The sequence below is a fragment of the Oncorhynchus gorbuscha genome, linkage group LG03, assembly GCF_021184085.1.
Source record: "Oncorhynchus gorbuscha isolate QuinsamMale2020 ecotype Even-year linkage group LG03, OgorEven_v1.0, whole genome shotgun sequence".
NCBI lineage: Eukaryota > Metazoa > Chordata > Actinopteri > Salmoniformes > Salmonidae > Oncorhynchus > Oncorhynchus gorbuscha.
The window spans coordinates 42,212,241-42,228,680 of NC_060175.1; positions in this window are offsets into that span (position 1 = coordinate 42,212,241).

Consider the following 16,440-nt stretch of genomic DNA (forward strand, 5'->3'; position numbering starts at 1 on the left):
AACCTGAACTGACCTATGACCTGGTAGGTCATAGGTCACAGAAATGGTCATGAATTGCGAATTTTAATGACCAAGAATCTGACCCACCATGTTCTTGTAGAGATTGCAACTGTGTCATACACCAAACCATAAACAGAAATATAAATGACATCTAATGCAGGTAGTAACACTTTATTCATGTTTGCATCACTCCGTCAGGCTTTGATTCTTTATTGATCTATGTAAAAAAAAATACTCCTAATGTTTTTTAATATACAGTATGTCTGCAGTACAATGCTGAAAACAATACTACATTCAGTTACTGATTTGAGTCCATAGTCACAGAGTAGAGAATCCAATTCTCCAATCTTTTCTATTGACGATAAAGTCCATGTTTCTTACTCTTCACACCACTGAAATCTGAATGGTTCATGACACAGACTCCGGTGGAATGAAGGATAGAATGCATGGCTAATTCCAGTCAGCCTATGAGTCCTTTCCTTTGCCCCAATTCATAGCTGAGTACTCCTTGGAACCTTATCAGAAAACAAAACACAAAATGAGTCAAAATGGAACATAAAACACTGAGGAAACACTGAGGAGAGAAGAATGACATACTTATAGAGGGTGCAAGAGCCATGTATCTGTTTATTGTGCGTGTGTAAAGGGTGTGCCAGCCTCTCCCTGCACAAGATGAGACCTGCTCCTGTTCTGTTCCATTCCTCCAGTGTGTTCCAGGCCCAGGTGAATGCCTTAGCCCTGCTAGACATGTAGAGACAGCACTGATGCTTCTGTGGCTCAGAATCACATAGTTTTGTATGTAATCCTGGACTAGGAACATTGTCTGTTTATTTTTGCAATACTGAGAAGAATATAACATTTCAATATCAAAACTGCTACCTGTCAATCAACGGGTTGAATGTCTGGGTCACTGCATACTCTCCCTTTACATCGATACTGTACATCTCAAATCTGACTCACCTTACTGGAGATTGACTTTTCAACTCTTGGTTCTTGTTTGATCCATACCTAAAAACAAAACACAAAACAAATACAAATACCAAACATCAAACAACCGTCATCAAACACTATGAGCAAGTTTCATCAAAAGATTGTTACAAATATTTGAGGACTGATTTAAGAGTAATCATTAAAGACAAAAAAAGTCAAGATGTGTCTGAGTGTTTTCTGTAAATTTGCATTGAAAGATAAATAAAATGAAGTAATCCAGATGAATCCTTTTTCTGCAGTGCCTAATGTCAGTCTCACTGTCTTTTTACCTGCCCTATGTAGAGGCATTTTAGCTTACAGCATGGACCAATGGCATTGCAGCAAAAAGGGAAAGCCTCGCCCCCTCTATTTTAAATCTGGCCAATGCCCTAATATAGCCCTCCTGGACAAATTCTAATGACCGAATAAAATGTATCCCCTTCCCTTGAGAAACAAACTATCCCACCAACAAACACCTAACATTAGTTAATAGTATTATTCGTTCCACATCCATTTGTACAATACAGTATAAGAAATTAGAATAACACATTATCATACTCAAAGCATTAACAATCATAAACTGTTGAAATGGATAGACCATTTTGGCTTAATTCTATTACTATTATAGGTCAATACAGTAGATTGTTCAATAGCTTTGTCTTTGACTGTCTATGCTTGACAACAGTGCATCTATAGATGTAAGTTGTGCATCTTTGGTCAGAAATTCTATGGAAATGTGTGGGATATCATCTACCCAGCCCGTCACTCCTCACTCTCATCCCTCAACTACCCCTCCTCCCCTTCCTTACCTTCCTTACCTTCTCACCAGAGTGGAACCTGTCTGGACAGGTTGACAATGGAATTTACTGGTTTGCTGAAGGACTGCAACTAGGGGAGAGAACATGGAGATAAAAAATGAAACTGCATGCATCAAACTTGTATGCAAAATAACAGTAATTTAATAGACACAGGTAGCCCCTTAAAGAGTGCGTGGCCAAAGAGCTCTTTTTTCATGTCATCCAACAATTGTAATTGTCTGGTGTTTGCTAAACGGCATTGGTACTTTGGTTGTAATAGGTGCTTTGATTAGATGACATGAAAATAGAGCTCTTTGGCCACTCACACCAGTGGTGGGTTTGGCGTCGAAATGAGAAAGCATGAACAGAAAATAACCCCATAACTACTGAAAAATATGGTGGTGGAACTTTAATGTTGTGGGGCTATTTTGCATCCACTGGTTTTGGGGCCTTTGATAAGGTAAACGGCATCATGAACTTTACCCAGTACCAGGAAATGTGCCAAAAACCTAGTTGCCTTGGCCGCAAGTGGATCTTCCAGCAAGAAAATAACCTCAAAAACACATTAAAATCCACCAATAAATAGTTAATTGACCATAAAATCAACATTTTGCAATGGCCATGAGGTTTGAATTGAAGATGGCAGTCCATATGCACAGACAAAGGATATCACGGATCTGGAAGGATTCTGTATATTTGGGTATCCCATAGGGCGGCGCACAATTGGCCCAGCATTGTCCGGGTTTGGCTGGGATAGGCCGTCATTGTTAATAAGAATTTGTTCTTAACTGACTTGCCTAGTTAAATAAAGGTTAAATAAAATAAATACAAGTATGGAGGAATGGTCTAAGATCCCTCCCAATGTATTGTCCAACTCATAAAACATTTTAGAAAGAGGCTCAGTGCCATTGACCCCTACATTTTTGAGAAAAATTGTATCACTTGTTAAACAAAATATCTTTCTCTGAGCAATTGTATTAGTATAAAATAAAAAAATAAAAATATTGACCATACACAATAGCTCAGTGTTTGAATAATTTACAATATTTCACACAGTCATTTTTGCTCATCTTTATCAAGAGTGTCAACAATTTTGGACCCCAATGTACGTATGTGGCCCATAGCTCTATTTCCACTTCCCCAGTTCCAGAGGGAGAGGAGAGGACAATGTTTCAACATGCCTGGAATGCTGCAATGCAGGAAAGGAATACAGCAACACCTCTATATTCTGCTTCCTGCCTGAATGAGAACATGTTTCAATTCTGTGATAGTAGATATCATATCAACATGAATGCACAGTTTTTGCAATGTCAGTTTACTATATTTAGTGTGTTCTCATGTAATGTGTAAAGAAATTGCTGTCTCTATCTTGACTTCATACCCTGTTTGAATATATTAACAGGATTATTCCAGAGTCCCGAATAACGCATTGAGGTCTATCATGCAGGATTCTCTAAACAATAATGCAACCATGTGATGAGAGCATATTACTCTGATCCAGTTGAGGAGACTGAATGTCAGATCAGGGATGTGGAGTTGCAAGAGCCCTCTGAGGGCCCGGGGCCAGCCACAGCCACAGTCTCCTCCCAGCCTATACTTTCCGGTGAGATATGTGCTGCTCTGTCTGGACTTGCACAACATTCAAGGCTGGCTGTAATCTTCCCCAGAAACGCTTTGGATCAGAAAGAGTGCAGCTCTGAGTTTCACCTTTAGCCAACACATTACTCAATGCCAAATATTGTACAAGCAGAGACAAAATAGAAGGGGAAGGCGAGGAAGCAAAGCAGAACCCAATCACGAGGCAAGAAGACACTTTGTGAAAATTTGTGACAAGCCCACCTGGCAGTACAGTAGATGAACACATAGTCCATATAAGGAAATCAGTTAATTTTCATTAATTAATTAGGCCCTAATCTATTGATTTCATATGACTGGGCAGGGGTGCAGCCATGGGTGGGCCTTCGAGGGCATGGGCCCACCCACTTGGCAGCCAGGCCCACCCACTGGGGAGCCAGGCCCAGCCAATCAGAATGACTTTTACCCCATAAAAGGGCTTATTACAGACAGAAATACTCCTCAGATCCCTCAGGTGAAGAAGCAGGATGTGGAGGTCCTGAGCTGGCGTGGTTACACAAGCTCTCTGGTTGTGAGACTGGTTGCACGTACTGACAAATTCTCTAAAACTACGTTGGAGGCAGCTTATGGCAGAGAAATTAACAATCAATTCTCTGACAACAGCTCTGGTGGACATTCCTGCAGTCAGCATGCCAATTGCACTCTCCCTCAAAACTTGAGACATCTGTGGCATTGTTTTGTGTGACAAAACTACACCTGTGATGAGTGGCCATTTATTGTCCCCAGCACAATGTGCACCTATGTAATGATCATGATGTTTAATCAAATATTTCTTTTTTGGTCACATACACATATTTAGCAGATGTTATTGCGGGTGTAGCGAAATGCTTGTAGCTTCTTGATATACCACAACTGTCAGGTGGATGGATTATCTTGGGACAGGAGAAATGCTCACTAACAGGGATGTAAACAAATTTGTGCACTAAATTTGAGAGAAATAAGTTTCTTGTGAGTATGGAACATCTTTGGTCAGTTTATTTGGAACCGGGAAGTGAAATTGATCAATATTTGTAAGGGCTGATCTACATTAGGGTGTCAGTTTACAGAGATCAATTATTTTGATGAAAACCAATGAGCCAATCCAGTGTTCTCCCTTGGGGGTGACTGTGGCGTGCTGTGTGCTCCTTGAATACAAAATCCTAGCTCCAAGATTCTAATCTCATTTAATGATTGTGGTTAAGAGCTGAAGGCTGAAGGGCTGAAGCTTGGGGAGGGTTGATTGTAGTAACTCCTGAGGGACCCTGAGTCTGGCTCTGGTTGAAGTTTATTTTATTTGGGATTAGGATGTCACCTCATCTGTCTTCCAGCAATGACACAGAAGAGACACAGCCTGGCAGCATGGTCAGAAGTTCAAAATGTAGGATCGGTCTAAGGCGCAGCGGTCTAAGGCACTCCATCGCAGTGCAAGAGACGTCACTGCAGACCTGGGTTTGATCCCGGGCTGCCCCCCCCCCCCCGGTTTGGCCGGGGGGGGGGCTTTACTTGGCTCATCGCGCTCTAGTGACTCCTTGTGGCGGATCGCGAGCTTGCAGGCTGACCTCAGTCACAGGTGAACGGTGTTCCTCTGACACATTGGTGCTGCTGGCTTCCGGGTTAAGCGGGCAGGTGGGTGTTAAAAAGCATGGTTTGGTGTGTCATGTTTTGCAGGAAGCATGACTTGTCCTTTGCCTCCCGAGCCTGTTGGGGAGTTGCAGCGATGAGACACGATCAAAAAAGGTGGAAAAATACAAAAATAAAGTTCAAAATGTATAACATTGGCTACATGATGTCATAAGGTGAATGCACCAATTTGGAAGTCGCTCTGGATAAGAGCGTCTGCTAAATGACTTAAATGTAAATGTAAATGTACATAGTGTTTCACCACGGCAACAAATTTGGTGAGAAGAGAGGAATAGCCATAAAATACAGCATGTTCTTGAAACTAAAACTTTTATAGAGGCCAGTTGTACAGAAACAGGTTATTCCACACTAGGTTGAGTTATTGTGGTCCCTTGGCCACCCCTTCTTCTCTTTCAATCCACCGAGGTGGAATTTTCCACCATGGGAGCTCCATAGACCGGTGTGGAATGTAGACAAGATGGAACACGCTGCACCTGTCCTGAATTCTGGTAGTGTTATAGTGTAGTACTTTACTTGTGCACATCATATCCAGTGCCTGATAAAGGGGAATCCTTTTCCAAAGGGGTGGTCAATTACTCAGAATGTAGGCTACATCCACTAGTCACTGGGGCTACTGACTCGTGGCCCAGAGGGTCTTACAGCAGTCAACTACTGTACCACATTAGTTAAAACAAGTTGCAGAGGAGCATTTTTTACCACAAGGAATTGGTCTTGCAAATACTATGAAAACACAGATGAGAGGATGTCTTTACACTACACATGTGCTGACGTACAGAGCTGATACAGACATTTACGATTCCGCTATGAACAGTCAGAGATGGTAATCTTCGCCTTGGAGCAAAAAATCGGAACTTGTAAAGTTATACATCATGGGCAGGGCATGTGCAGACATAGCAACAACCTCACAGCTCTCTCTATCTCTCTCCAGACTGGTCTCATAGACTAGACATGACATAGTAAACGTAACTCCAGGACACTCAAATCAGTATGATATGTTAAGTTTGGTATGGTTATATAAGCCAGAAGGTTAGGAAGGTGGTTGGTCGGGGTGGATGGGTGGGTGTATATAACGTGAATGTCTAGCAACCCAAAGGTTGTGTGTTTGAACCTCATCACGGACAACCTTAGCATTTTAGCTAATTATCAACTTTACAACTACTTACAATTCTTTTGCTACTTTGCAACTACTAAGCCTGTTAACCTTAACCCTTTATCCCTAACCTTAACATTTTAAGCTTCCCCTGACCTTAACTACTTAACCTAATCAATCCTAACCCTAACCTTCACCCTAACCTTATCCCCTAACCCCTAGCCTAGCTAAGTTTAGCAAGCTAGCTAATGTTAGCATTAGCCACCCCTAGCTAATATTAGTCACACCAAACTGGAATTTGTAACATGTCATACATTTTGCAAATTCATAACATATTGTAGTTTTTGAAAAATTCATAACATATTGTACAAATTGCAATTCGTGGCATATCATATGAAATGGATGATCGACATCCACAAATGAATACATGCCACACGGAACGTAACATGTCATACTAAATGGAGTGTCTTGGATTGGAATAATACATTTAATACATTTAAAAACCACATCGCTCTCTCCCCTCCTCTACCACCCCTATAGGTAAATAAAGGGAAGACCTTAAGGAAAGGTCAAGACCTTAAAGAAGCAGCAGAATCACAGATTCGCAACTATTTCCCCGAAACAGACTGAAATGTGGCACAACAAGACCATACTTGCCAAAATGTAAAACATGAGGCACTAAAAGTATGCATGCATTTGGAATATCTATCTTGACTATTACATTTTCCTCTAGTTAGATACTCTGAGAACTACTCAAGTAGTTTTTTGGAGTATCTGTCATTGATTTTTTACTTTTACTTCACTACATTCCTTAAGAAAATATGTACATTTTACTCCTATAAACCCTAAAGTATTTGTTACATTTCGAATACTCAGGCAGGACAGCAATATGGTCTATTTCACGCACTCATCAATATAATGCGCTGTCATCCCTACTGCCTCTGGTCTGCGGACTCACTAAACACAAATACTGCGTTTGTAAATTATGTCTGAGTGTTGGAGTGTGCCCCTAGCTGTCTGTAAATCATGAAAAAAAACAAGAGAATCGTGTAGTCTGGTTTGCTTAAAATAAGGAATTTGATGTCTAGCATTTAATGTTACTTTGAATTTTTATCCAAGTATAACAATTGAGTAGTTTTTCCACCACTGTACTTAAGTACATTTAAAACCAGATACTTTTACACTTTACTTAAGTAGTATTTTACTGGGTGACTTTCACTTTTTTCATTTTCTATTGAGTACTTTTTCCACCACTGCCAGACAAAAATGGCAAAGTGCTTTATGTGAAGCACGGGAATACATTGTCACGATGGCATAGCGGTACATCTGTAAGGCTGCTCCCATGGGGGTGGTGATTTTATTTATCCTTTATTTAGCTAGGCAAGTCTGTTGAAACTTCTTCGGGATAGGTGTCCCTTCCATGGGACAGTTGAGCTAATGTAGGCTAATGCGATTGGCATGAGGTTGTAAGTAACAAGAAAATTTCCCAGGAAATAGACATATCTTATATTGGCAGAAAGCTTACATTCTTGTTAATCTAACTGCACTGTCCAATTTACAGTAGCTATTAGAGTGAAATAATACCATGTTATTGTTTGAGGAGAGTTCACAATTTTGAACATGAAAAGTTATTAATAAACAAAGTAGGCACATTTGAACAGTCTTGAAAACAACATTTTGAACAGAAATGCAATGGTTCATTGAATCAGTCTAAAACTTTGCATAAACACTGCTGACATCTAGTGGCCAAAATCTAAACTGCACCTGGGCTGGAATAATACATTTGGACCTTTCTCTTGCATTTACACACAATTCAAAGTGTTTCCTTTCAAATGGTACCAAGAATATGCATATCCTTGCTTCTGGGCCTGAGCTTCAGGCGTTTATCAACTTCCGGCGCCGACAGAGATGGCCGCCTCGCTTCGCGTTCCTAGGAAACTATGCAGTGTTTTGTTTTTTACGTGATATTTCTTACATTAGTACCCCAGGTCATCTTAGGTTTCATTACATACAGTCGAGAAGAACTACTGAATATAAGATCAGCGTCAACTCACCATCAGTACGACCAAGAATATGTTTTCCGCGACGCGGATCCTGTGTTCTGCCTTACAAACAGGACAACGGAATGGATCGCATACAGCGACCCAAGAAAACGACTCCGAAAAAGAGGGAAACGAGGCGGTCTTCTGGTCAGACTACGAAAAAGGGCACATTGCGCACCACTACCTAGCATTCTTCTTGCCAATGTCCAGTCTCTTGACAACAAGGTTGACGAAATCCGAGCAAGGGTGGCATTCCAGAGGGACATCAGAGACTGCAACGTCCTATGCTTCACCGAAACATGGCTCACTGGGAAGACGCTATCCGATGCGGTGCAGCCAATGGGTTTCTCCACGCATCGCGCCGACAGAAACAAACATCTTTCTGGTAAGAAGAGTGGCGGGGGCGTATGCCTCATGACTAACGAGACATGGTGTGATGAAGGAAACATACAGGAACTCAAATCCTTCTGTTCACCTGATTTAGAATTCCTCACAATCAAATGTAGACCGCATTATCTTCCAAGAGAATTCTCTTCGATTATAATCACAGCCGTATATATCCCCCCCAAGCAGACACATTGATGGCTCTGAACAAACTTTATTTAACTCTTTGCAAACTGGAAACCATTTATCCAGAGGCTGCATTCATTGTAGCTGGGGATTTTAACAAAGCTAATCTGAAAACAAGACTCCCTAAATTTTATCAGCATATCGATTGCGAAACCAGGGGTGGTAAAACCTTGGATCATTGTTACTCTAACTTCCGCGACGCATATAAGGCCCTGCCCCGCCCCCCTTTCGGAAAAGCTGACCACGACTCCATTTTGCTGATCCCTGCCTACGGGCAGAAACTAAAACAAGAGGCTCCCACGCTGAGGTCTGTCCAACGCTGGTCAGACCAAGCTGACTCCACACTCCAAGACTGCTTCCATCACGTGGACTTGGACATGTTTCGTATTGCGTCAGATAAAAATATTGACGAATACGCTGATTCAGTGTGCGAGTTCATTAGAACGTGCGTCGAAGATGTCGTTCCCATAGCAACGATAAAAACATTCCCTAACCAGAAACCGTGGATTGATGGCAGCATTCGCGTGAAACTGAAAGCGCGAACCACTGCTTTTAATCAGGGCAAGGTGTCTGGTAACATGTCCGAATATAAACAATGCAGCTATTCCCTCCGCGAGGCTATTAAACAAGCTAAGCGTCAGTACAGAGACAAAGTGGAATCTCAATTCAATGGCTCAGACACAAGAGGCATGTGGCAGGGTCTACAGTCAATCACGGACTACAAGAAGAAACCCAGCCCAGTCACGGACCAGGATGTCTTAAACCCAGGCAGACTAAATTACTTTTTTGCCCGCTTTGAGGACAATACAGTGCCACTGACACGGCCTGCAACAAAAACATGCGGTCTCTCCTTCACTGCAGCCGAGGGGGGTAAGACATTTAAACGTGTTAACCCTCGCAAGGCTGCAGGCCCAGACGGCATCCCCAGCCGCGCCCTCAGAGCATGCGCAGACCAGCTGGCCGGTGTGTTTACGGATATATTCAATCAATCCCTATACCAGTCTGCTGTTCCCACATGCTTCAAGAGGGCCACCAAGAAAGCTAAGGTAACTGAGCTAAACGACTACCGCCCCGTAGCACTCACTTCCGTCATCATGAAGTGCTTTGAGAGACTAGTCAAGGTCCATATCACCTCCACCCTATCTGACACCCTAGACCCACTCCAATTTGCTTACCGCCCAAATAGGTCCACAGACGATGCAATCTCAACCACACTGCACACTGCCCTAACCCACCTGGACAAGTGGAATACCTATGTGAGAATGCTATTCATCGACTACAGCTCGGCATTCAACACCATAGTACCCTCCAAGCTCGTCATCAAGCTCGAGACCCCGGGTCTCGACCCCGCCCTGTGCAACTGGGTACTGGACTTCCTGACGGGCCGCCCCCAGGTGGTGAGGGTAGGCAACAACATCTCCTCCCCGCTGATCCTCAACACGGGGGCCCCACAAGGGTGCGTTCTGAGCCCTCTCCTGTAATCCCTGTTCACCCACGACTGCGTGGCCACGCACGCCTCCAACTCAATCATCAAGTTTGCGGACGACACAACAGTGGTAGGCTTGATTACCAACAACGACGAGACGGCCTACAGGGAGGGGTGAGGGCCCTCGGAGTGTGGTGTCAGGAAAATAACCTCACACTCAACGTCAACAAAACTAAGGAGATGATTGTGAACTTCAGGAAACAGCAGAGGGAACACCCCCCTATCCACATCGATGGAACAGTAGTGGAGAGGGTAGCAAGTTTTAAGTTCCTCAGCATACACATCACAGACAAACTGAATTGGTCCAATCACACTGACAGCGTCGTGAAGCAGGTGCAGCAGCGCCTCTTCAACCTCAGGAGGCTGAAGAAATTCAGCTTGTCACCAAAAGCACTCACAAACTTCTACAGATGCACAATCGAGAGCATCCTGGCGGGCTGTATCACCGCCTGGTACGGCAACTGCTCCGCCCTCAACCGTAAGGCTCTCCAGAGGGTAGTGAGGTCTGCACAACGCATCACCGGGGGCAAACTACCTGGACTCCAGGACACCTACACCACCCGATGTTACAGGAAGGCCATAAAAATCATCAAGGACATCAACCACCCGAACCACTGCCTGTTCACCCCGCTATCATCCAGAAGGCGAGGTCAGTACAGGTGCATCAAAGCTGGGACCGAGAGACTGAAAAACAGCTTCTATCTCAAGGCCATCAGACTGTTAAACAGCCACCACTAACATTGAGTGGCTGCTGCCAACACACTGTCATTGACACTGACCCAACTCCAGCCACTTTAATAATGGGAATTGATGGGAAATTATGTAAATATATCACTAGCCACTTTAAACAATGCTACCTTATATAATGTTACTTACCCTACATTATTCATCTCATATGCATACGTATATACTGTACTCTACATCACCGACTGCATCCTTATGTAATACATGTATCACTAGCCACTTTAACTATGCCACTTTGTTTACTTTGTCTACATACTCATCTCATATGTATATACTGTACTCGATACCATCTACTGTATGCTGCTCTGTACCATCACTCATTCATATATCCTTATGTACATATTCTTTATCCCCTTGCACTGTGTATAAGACAGTAGTTTTGGAATTGTTAGTTAGATTACTTGTTGGTTATCACTGCATTGTCGGAACTAGAAGCACAAGCATTTCGCTACACTCGCATTAACATCTGCTAACCATGTGTATGTGACAAATAAAATTTGATTTGATTGGATTTAGATTTGGGTATGTCATTTAAGGTGAAAATTGTGTGCCGCCCTATAGGACTCGCAATCACAGCTGTTTGTGATACAGCCTGAAAACGAACCAGGGTCTGTAGTGACTTCTCAAGCACTGAGATGCAGAGCCTTAGACCGCTGTGCCACTCAGATATTACTGTTACATATACACAAAGTGTGGAACTAGGCCAGCATAAGTAATATGAAGCTTTGATTCTTCAAAGAAAGTGTTTTAAATCACAGCTCTCTAACACAAATACACAGTAATCACTGGTACAGGTACTTTGGGCTACATTAACACACCAAGAGTGGGTGACATTAAGAACCTCACACAGCTTTACATGAAGATATTATGGAAAAGTGAATCTGCTAGTGTTGTCCCAGAGCAAGAGGAGCCAACTCTGCCCACTCAAAACTGAATAATGGATATCTGATGGGTCCTCAGTCGCACATTATATTACATCCCCTGCACAGGAAGCTGCTGAGGGGAGACCGTCTCATAGTAACGGTCAGAATGGAGCAAATGGAATGGCATCAAACACCTGGAAACCATGTGTTTGGTCAATTTGATACCATTCCCTTTATTCCACTCCAGTCATTACCACGATCCCATTATCCCCAATTAAGGTGCCACCAACCTCCTGTGATCCCCTGGAGCATAAGAATGAAACAGCATCAGTTTTCAAGACAACACAACGGTTTAATGTGTAGCACATAAATGCCATGTGCTCTAATGTTGAGTAAAGGTGCAATATGCAGAAATCACTGCAATATGCTAAAATTAGAATAGTTCAACTAATTTAAGTTTATGTGACAAAACAAGTGTAGAGAATCATTGTACCATCTGAACAGCTGTGAGATATCCTTTCAACAACCAAAAATATATTATTTTAAGCTGTTTTAAGCTGAAGTACACCGAATGTAACCGAATGTACCAAATGTAAAAGATGCAAAAACTAAACTTATGAAGCACATAGAACAGATATACTGCTTCTTAGACTTGCTTTCAATGAGAATTACAAATCTATATCTCACATTTCTATGTGAATTTTATTTGGGTCGTCCAGAAAGTCACATATTGCAGCTTCATTGAGTAAAGTGTGACATGACCTTTAGTTTGGAAAGTTTGGCTTGTTACTAGTATTAGTACCACTGTATTGTGCAGTGAGGCTCAAAGATATAAAATGAGGGGGTAGGAGAACACACCACCTGCTGACCAACAATGGTATGGCTTCTAAGGTGCAACGGTAACTTGAAACTTGGAGGTTAACAGAGAACCAGGCATCTGTGCTCAGTCTGGTAAACAGAGGGGAATGAATGCACAGCACACCCTAGGCAAGAGGAGCTCAGAATGCTAGTTCAACGTCCTCACAACGTACAAGCCTGGTGGGTTCACTTTACTTCAGGGAGTGCCTCACATAAATACACTACATGACTAAAAGTACAGTGCCTTGCGAAAGTATTCGGCCCCCCTGAACTTTGCGACCTTTTGCCACATTTCAGGCTTCAAACATAAAGATATAAAACTGTATTTTTTTGTGAAGAATCAACAACAATCATGAAGTGGAATGACATTTATTGGATATTTCAAACTTTTTTAACAAATCAAAAACTGAAAAATTGGGCGTGCAAAATTATTCAGCCCCTTTACTTTCAGTGCAGCAAACTCTCTCCAGAAGTTCAGTGAGGATCTCTGAATGATCCAATGTTGACCTAAATGACTAATGATGATAAATACAATCCACCTGTGTGTAATCAAGTCTCTGTTTAAATGCACCTGCAATGTGATAGTCTCAGAGGTCCGTTAAAAGCGCAGAGAGCATCATCTAGAACAAGGAACACACCAGGCAGGTCCGAGATACTGTTGTGAAGAAGTTTAAAGCCGGATTTGGATACAAAAAGATTTCCCAAGCTTTAAACATCCCAAGGAGCACTGTGCAAGCGATAATATTGAAATGGAAGGAGTATCAGACCATTGCAAATCTACCAAGACCTGGCCGTCCCTCTAAACTTTCAGCTCATACAAGGAGAAGGCTGATCAGAGATGCAGCCAAGAGGCCCATGATCACTCTGGATGAACTGCAGAGATCTACAGCTGAGGTGGGAGACTCTGTCCATAGGACAACAATCAGTCGTATATTGCACAAATCTGGCCTTTATGGAAGAGTGGCAAGAAGAAATCCATTTATTAAAGATATCCATAAAAAGTGTCATTTAAAGTTTGCCACAAGCCATCTGGGAGACACACCAAACATGTGGAAGAAGGTGCTCTGGTCAGATGAAACCAAAATTTAACTTCTTGGCAACAATGCAAAACGTTATGTTTGGCGTAAAAGCAACACAGCTCATCACCCTGAACACACCATCCCCACTGTCAAACATGGTGGTGGCAGCATCATGGTTTGGGCCTGCATTTCTTCAGCAGGGACAGGGAAGATGGTTAAAATTGATGGGAAGATGGATGGAGCCAAATACAGGACCATTCTGGAAGAAAACCTGATGGAGTCTGCAAAAGACCTGAGACTGGGACGGAGATTTGTCTTCCAACAAGACAATGATCCAAAACATAAAACAAAATCTACAATGGAATGGGTCAAAAATAAACATATCCAGGTGTTAGAATGGCCAAGTCAAAGTCCAGACCTGAATCCAATCGAGAATCTGATGAAAGAACTGAAAACTGCTGTTCACAAATGCTCTCCATCCAACCTCACTGAGCTCGAGCTGTTTTGCAAGGAGGAATGGGAAAAAAATTTCAGTCTCTCGATGTGCAAAACTGATAGAGACATACCCCAAGCGACTTACAGCTGTAATCGCAGCAAAAGGTGGCGCTACAAAGTATTAACTTAAGGGGGCTGAATAATTTTGCACGCCCAATTTTTCTGTTTTTGATTTGTTAAAAAAGTTAGAAATATCCAATAAATGTTGTTCCACTTCATGATTGTGTCCCACTTGTTGTTGATTCTGCACAAAAAAATACAGTTTTATATTTTTATGTTTGAAGCCTGAAATGTGGCAAAAGTTCGCAAAGTTCAGGGGGGCCGAATACTTTCGCAAGGCACTGTATGTGGACACCTGCTCGTCGAACATCTCATTCCAAAATCATGGCCATTAACATGGAGTTGGTCCCCCCTTTGCTTCTATAACAGCCTCCACTCTTCTGAGAAGGCTTTCCACTAAATGTTGGAACATTGCTGCGGGAACTTGCTTCCGTTGAGCCACAAGAGTATTAGTGAGATTGGGCACCGATGTTGGGCGATTAGGCTTGGTTCAAAGTTGGCGTTCCGTGCAGGCCAGGTCAGGGTTCCGTGCAGGCCAGTCAAGTTCTTCCACACCGATCTCGACAAACCATTTCTGTACTGACCTTGCTTTGTGCACGGGACATTTTCATGCTGAAACAGGAAAGGTTCTTCCCCAAACTGTTGCCACAAAGTTGGAAGTACAGAACCGTCTATAATTCTGTAGTTTTAAGATTTCCCTTCAATGGAACTAAGGGGACTAGCCCGAACCATGAAAACAGCCCCAGACCATTATTCCTCCTCCACCAAACTTTACAGCTGGCACTATGCATTCCTACAGGTAGAGTTCTCCTGGCATCTGCCAAACACAGATTTGTCCGTCAGACTTCCAGATGGTGAAGAGTGATTCATCACTCCAGAAAACACATTTCCACTGCTCCAGAGTCCTACATCACTCCAGCCAACGCCATGGAAAGCCATTTCATGAAGCTCCGTGATAAACAGTAATTGTCCTGACATTGCTTCCAGAGGCAGTTTGGAACTCGCTAGTGAGTGTTGCAACCGAGGACAGGCTATTTCTGTAACTAATAGATGTTTCCACTTCACAATAACAGCACTTAAAGTTGACCGGGGCAGCTCCAGCATGGCAGAAATTTGACAAACTGACTTGTTGGATGGTGTCCTATCACGGTGCCACGTTGAAAGTCACTGAGCTCTTCAGTATTGCCATTCTACTGCCAATGTTTGTCTATGGCGATTGCATGGCTGTGTGCTGGATTTTATGCACCTGCCAGCAACGGGTGTGGCTGAAATAGCCGAATCCACTAATTTGAAGGGGTGTCCACATACTTTTGTATATATAATGTAGATGCTTGCCTTGCATGGCTCAAAACTACAAAGCACAAGCTTAGTCTGTCTGCAAATTCAGAGTGGGGTTCACAAATTACTACATACGATACGAAATGTAACATATCATTCCAATTGGAGTGTCCCAGATTTACGTACAGAATAATATACAGGTTGTTCTACCAGCAATACACAAGAGTTATACATTTATAAACACACATCTCATACATCACCATCTCTTTGGAGATTGAATTTAATCTGCACTGTGAGATTCTGGAAGCGTTACCTAAAACCTCTTAAATGTAAGTAAATGTAATCGAAAATGTAATCTAAGTAATCCCCAAAACAAATTATTTATTGTGAGAGGGCCATAAACAGTAACTAGTAATGCTACATACTCAAAGAAAGTTTAAAATTTCACCTTTCTGGTAAAAACAGTTATAAATTGCTGAGGTGTATTCATGTTTGAGGTGCACAGTACAACTATGATAAAAATATGAAAAACTTTATATGATGTATTTCATATTCAACAAAACTGCATTAATAAATCTTGAAGTGACTTTTTTTTCCCAAATATACAGTAGTATAATCAATTTATAAAATGACTAACTGTAAGATTTCACCTTCCTTATCACTGTAAAATACATATTTGTATATTTAGTGTTAGATAAAATGTCTACTAAAGTCTTTTCTAAAGGTCTCTCTTGATCAAAACGTCTGCCCCCATCGCTGTAAATGTCTCACAGAGTTCTTGCTTGGCTTCCTGAATTCGTTAGAAACTATGTCTATGACAAACAGAAAGGACTTTCATGTTTTCCATTTAAAATCTATTAAATATTTCAGATTACTGGCTATAAATCAATCTCTGAATGTGCTACAGCAACGAA